Below are 6,342 nucleotides of genomic sequence, written 5' to 3' on the forward strand. Positions count from 1 at the left end.
CTCTGGAGGGGGAGAGGCGCTCTGATGTTTAGAATTTTCAGCTTTTCTGCTGTTTTTTCCCCATCTTTGTGGTTTTATCTACCTTTGGTCTTTGATGATGGTGACATACAGATGGGATTTTGGTGTGGATGTCCTTTCTGTTTGTTAGTTTTCCTTCTAACAGTCAGGACCCTCAGCTGCAAGTGTGTTGGAGTTTGCTGGAGGTCCACTCCAGACCCTGTTTTCCTGGGTATCAGCAGCAGAGGCTGCAGAAGAGTGAATAATGCTGAACAGCAAATGTTGCTGCCTGATCGTTCCTCTGGAACCTTCATCTCAGAGGGGTACCTGGCCATGTGAGGTGTCAGTCTGCCCCTACTGGGGGGTGCCTCTCGGTTAGCCTCCTCAGGGGTCAGGGACTCACTTGAGGAGGCAGTCTGTCTGTTCTCAGATCTCAAACTCCATGCTGGGAGAGCCACTACTCTCTTCAAAGCTGTCAGACAGGGACATTTAAAACTGCAGAGGTTTCTGCTGCCTCTCGTTTGGCTATGCCTTGTCCCCAGAGGTGAAGTCTACAGAGGCAGGAAGGCCTCCTTGAGCTGTGATGGGCTCCACCCAGTTCGAGCTTCCCAGCTGCTTCGTTTAACTACTCAAGCTCAGCAATGGCAGGCGCCCCTCCGCCAGCCTCGCTGCTGCCTTGCAGTTAGATCTCGGACTGCTGTGGTAACAATGAGGGTGGCCCCGTGGGCATGGGACCCTCTGAGCCAGGTGTGGGATATAATCTCCTGATGTGCCGTTTGCTAAGACCCTTGGAAAAGTGCAGTATTAGGATGTGAGTGACCCAATTTTCCAGGTGCTATGTGTCACGGTTTCCCTTGGCTAGGAAAGGGAATTCCCTTACCCCTTGTGCTTCCTGAGTGATGCGATGCCTTGCCCTGCTTTGGCTCTCGCTTGGTGGGCTGCACCCACTATCCTGCACCCACTGTCTGATACGCCCCAGTGAGATGAACCCAGTACCTCAGTTGGAAATGCAGAAATCACCTGTCTTCCGTGTTGCTCATGCTGGGAGCTGTAGCCTGGAGCTGTTCCTATTCAGCCATCTTGGAACCGCCCCCCTATTTCTTATTATTTCTGAGCAAAAAGTTAAGAACATCTATTCCAATCTCTTGAGTAATGACTAAAAGACGTGCAGTAAAAACACAATAATTTAAACACAAGAAAAAAATGTTCAAAGAACCCAAAAGAAGACAGAAAATAAAAAACAAAGAAAAAACAAATAATAAAATAGAATACAAAGATGTCCGCAATCACAATAAATATAAATGATTTGAGCACATCAACTAAAAGAGATATCAGGATAAAAAAATATGACCCAACTATATGTTATATTTTTAAAATCATCTTAAATATAAAGTTATGCCTAAGTTAAAAATAAAAAGATGGCCTAGTACGGTGGTTCATGCCTGTAATCTCAGCACATTGGGAGGCCAAGGCGGGTGGATCTTGAGGCCAGGAGATCGTGTCCACCCTGGACAACATGGTGAAACCCCATCTCTACTGAAAATGCAAAAATTAGCTGGGCGCAGTGGCGGGTGCCTGTAATCCCAGCTACTTAGGAGGCTGAGGCAGGAAAATTACTTGAACCCAGGAGACAGAGGTTGTAGTGAGCCGAGATCATGCCACTACACTCCAGCCTGGGTGACAGAGCAAGACTCCATCTCAAAAGAAAAGAAAAATGATAAAAATATTATGAAAACATTAATCAAAAAGCCAGAGTGACTATATTAATATCAAACAAAGTGGACTTCAAAGCAAATTAACAGAGATAAATTATCACAATAAAAGGGTCAATTCACCAAGAAGATGCAACAAGCTTAGATGTGCATACATTTAACAACAGAGGTTCAAAATACGTAAAGGGAAAACTGAATAGAACTGAAAGAAAAAATCAACAAATCCACAATTATAGTTGGAGAGTTCAACATGCCATTTTTAGTAATCAATAAAATTAATGGACAGAAAATCAGCAAGGTTATAGAAGAACTGTACTAAACCATCAACCAATTAGATCTAATTAACACTTACATAATACTCTGCCGAACAAGAGCAGAATGCGCATTCTTTTCAATTGCACATGAAACATTCATCAGGATAAACCACATCCTGGGTCATAAAATAAGCTTTCACAATTTTAAGATAATCGAAAGAGCATGTTCTCAAATCAATAATCTAAACTTTCTACCCTAAGAAACTAGAAAAATAAGAGCCAAATAAACAGAAAGCAAGCAGAAAAAAAGGAAATAATAAAGAGCAGAAATCAAATAAACCAACAAAATACTGAAACTAAGTTCTTTAAAAAGATGAATAAAACTGTAAAACTTCTAGTAAGATAAAAAACGGAGAAGACACAAATTACCAATATTAGGAATAGGCAGGCTATCACTACAAATCCAACAGAAATTAAAAGATAATTAGAGAATATTAATACATAATTTCTACACACATAGTACTACACATATAATTTCAACAACTTCAATGAAATAGATCAATTCTTTGGAAATCATAAACTACCAAAACACTCAAGATGGAATAACTTCCGTAGTACTACAATAATTATTAATAAATTGAGTTCTTAGTTTTATTAAAAGAATTGCAGATTCCTTCAGGATAAAATGGTTTCTATAAATGTAACTATTCTTTTCTTCTCTTTTCTTTTTTGTTTTTTGAGACAGGGTCCCATTTTGTTGCCCAGGCTTCAGTGCAGGAGTGTGATCATAGCTTACTGCAGCCCCTAACTCCTAGGCCCAGGAGATTCTTCCACTCAGCCTCCTGAGTAGCTGGGACTGATTTGTAGTACATATGAAGTAGTGTGATACTTCCAGTTTTTTGCTCAGAATTTGCTTTGGCTATTCCAGGTCTTCGTGATTCCATAGAAATTTTTGGTTTGATGTCTCTATTACTGTAAAAAATGTCATTGGTATTTTGATAGCAATTGTACTGAATATGTAGATTGCTTTGGAGAGTATATTATTTTAAAATATATCCTTCTGATCCATGAGCATGAGATGCCTTTCCATTTGATTGTGTCCTCTTCAAGTTCTTTTATCTGTGTTTAGTAGTTTTCCTTGTAGGTGTCTTTTATCTCTTTGGTTAATTTATTCCTAGGTAATTTTTGTAGCTATTGTAAATGGGATTGCTTTCTTCATACCTTTTACAGCTAGTTCATTATTAGTGTATAGAAATGCTGCTGATTTTTGTATGTTGATATTGTATCCTGCAACTTTACTGAGCTCCTTTATCAGTGCTACCAGTTTTGGTTTTTTTTTTTTTTTTTTTGGTAGAATCTTTAAGTTTTACTACATTAAAAAATCACATTGTATGCAAAGAGGAACAATTTGACTTTCTGTTGTTGGTATGGATGCCTTTTTTCTTGCCTGACCACTCTGGCTAGATTTCAGTATTATGTGAATAAGAGTGATGAAAGTGAGCATCCGTGTCTCGTTCCAGTTCTTAAAGGAAAGACTTTCAACTTTTCCCTGTTCAGTATGATGTTGGCTGTGCGTTTGTCACATATGGTCTTTATTGTTTTGAGGTATGTTCATTTTATAGCCAGTTTGTTCAGAGTTTTTATCTTGAAGAGATGTTAGATTTAATCAAACTCCTTTTCTGCATTGATTGGGATGATTACATGGTTTTTGTCCTTAATTCTATTGATGTGATGTAGCCCATTTACTGGTTTGTATAGGTTGAACCATTTTTGCATCCCTGGGAAAAATCCCACTTGATCATGGTATATTATCTTTTTGATGTATTTTTGGATTCAGTTCACTAATATTTTGTTGAGAATTTTTGTGTTCATAGGGATGTTGTCCTGTAGTGGTTTTTGGTTTTTTGTTTTTTTGTTTTTCATGTTCTTGTCTCGTTAGTAGCAGGGTAGCGCTGGCCTCAGAATGAAATAGAAGACTGGGTGCAGTGGCTCACGCCTGTAATCCCAACACTGTGGGTGGTCGAGGTGGGCAGATGGCTTGATTTCAGGAGTTCAAGACCAGCCTAGACAATATGGGAAAACCCAGTCTCTACCAAAAATACAAAAATGAGCTAGGTGTGGTGGTACGTGCCTGTAGTCCTGGATTCTCAGGAGGCTAAGGTGGGAGGATCATTTGAACACAAGAAGCAGAGGTTGCAGTGAGTGGAGGTCATGCCACTGTACTCCAGTGTGGGCAACAGAGCGAGACTCTGTTTCCAAAAAAAAAAAAAAAAAAAAAAAGAGTGAAATAGGAAGAATTCCCTCCTCTTCAATTTTTTGGAGGAGTTTGAAAAGAATTACTGTTCATTCTTCTTTATAAGTTTGGTAGAGTTCAGCAGTAAAGCCATTCAGTCCTGGGATTTTCTTTGTTGGGAAACTTCCTATTACTAACTCAATCTTATTTCCTTTTACTTTTCTTTTCTTTTCCTTTTTTTTTTTTTTTTTTCTTTGAAATGAAGTCTAGCTCTGTCGCCCAGGCTAGAGTGCAATAGTGCAGTCTCGGCTCACTGCAGCCTCCGCCCCACAGGTTCAAGCAATTCTTCTGCCTCAGTCTCCCAAGTAGCTGGGATTATAGGCCACCGGGCCTGGCTAATTAATTTTTGTATTTTTAGTAGAGATGGGGTTTCACCATGTTGGCCAGGCTGGTCATGAACTCCTGACTTCAGGTGGTCTGCCCGCCTCGGCCTCCCAAAATGCTGGGATTACAAGCGTGAGCCACCCCGCTTGGCCTCAATCTTATTTCCTGTTACTGGTCCGTTCAAGTTTTCTATTTCTTCCTGGTTCACTCTTCGTAGGTTATTATACGTGTCCAGAAATTCATCCATTTCCTCTGAGTTTTCCAATTCATTAGCGTATAGTTGTTGACAATAGTATCTGATGATCCTTTGTATTTCTGTGGTATCAATTGTAATATCTCTTTTTTTGTTTATGATTTTACTTGATCTCTCTCTGTCTCTCTGATTAGTCTCATTAGTGGTTTATTGATTTTGTTTATCTTTTCCAAAAACCAACATTTCATTTTATTGATCTTTTGTATTTTTTTTTAGTTTCCCTTTTATTTAGTTTGGCTCTGATCTTTATTATTTCTTATCTTCTAACCTGGGGTTTGCTTTTTCTTGTTTTTCTAGTACTTCAAAGTACATTACTAGGTTGTTTATCTGAAATCTTTCTCCCTTTTTAATGTAGGCATTTATTGCTATAAACTTCCCTCTTAGCACTGCTTTTGCTGTATCCCATAGGTGTTGGTGCATTTGTTTTAGGAAATATTTTGACTTCCTTCTTAGTTTCTTCATTGACCCAGTGGTCATTCATGAGAATGTTGTTTCATTTCCATGTACTTGTTTAGTTTCCGAAGTTCCTCTTGTTATTGATTTCTAGTTTTATTTTTTTGTGTGTCTAAGAAGATACTTGATGTGATTTTAATTTTTAAAATTTTAATGAGACTTGTTTTGTGGTCATATATAGTCTATCTGGAGAATGTTGCATGTGCTGATGGAAGAATGTGTATGCTACAGCCATTGGGTGAAATGTTCTGTAAGTGTCTGTTAGTTTCATTTGGTCTAAAGTTCAGTTTAAATTCAATTTCCTCGTTGATTTTCTGTCTAGATGATCTGTCCAATGCTGAGATTGTGGTAGTGAAGTTCCCGACTATTACTGTATTGAAGTCTGTATCTCCCTTCAGATCTAATGATATTTGCTTTATATATCTGGGTGCTCAAGTGTTGGGTACAAATATATTTACAATTGTTATATCTTTTTGTTGAATCAGCTCCTTTATTCTTATATAACGACCTTGCCTCTTTTTTCTTTTTGACTTAGTCTATTTTGTCTGATATGAGTATAGTTCCTCCTACTTGATTTGGGTTTCTGTTTGCATGGAATATCTTTTTCCACCCCTTCACTTTCAGTCTATATGTGTCTTTGCAGGTTAGGTGAGTTTTTGGATCTTTTTCTATCTAGCTAGTCTATATCTTTTAACTGGGGAATTTAACCAGTTTACATTCAAGGTTATTACTGATAGGTCAGGACTTATTTCTGTTATTTTGTTCATTTTTTCTGATTATTACGCATATCCTTTGTTTCTTCCTCTCTTATTGTTTATCACCGCAGTTTGGTGGTTTTCTATAGTGGTATTATTTCAGGGTTTCTCTTTATCATTTGTGCATCTGCTCTACCAGTGAGTCTTTCATGGGTTTTTATGATTATAGATATTGTCCTTTTGCATACATATTTAGGAGTCCCTTAAGTATTTCTTTAAGTTTGGTCTAGTGGTGATACATTCCCTCAGTTTTTGCTTGTCTGGGAAAGACTTTACTTCTGCTTCATTTCTTTTACCTTTT

The sequence above is a fragment of the Mandrillus leucophaeus genome, unplaced genomic scaffold (genome assembly GCF_000951045.1).
Source record: "Mandrillus leucophaeus isolate KB7577 unplaced genomic scaffold, Mleu.le_1.0 Scaffold360, whole genome shotgun sequence".
NCBI lineage: Eukaryota > Metazoa > Chordata > Mammalia > Primates > Cercopithecidae > Mandrillus > Mandrillus leucophaeus.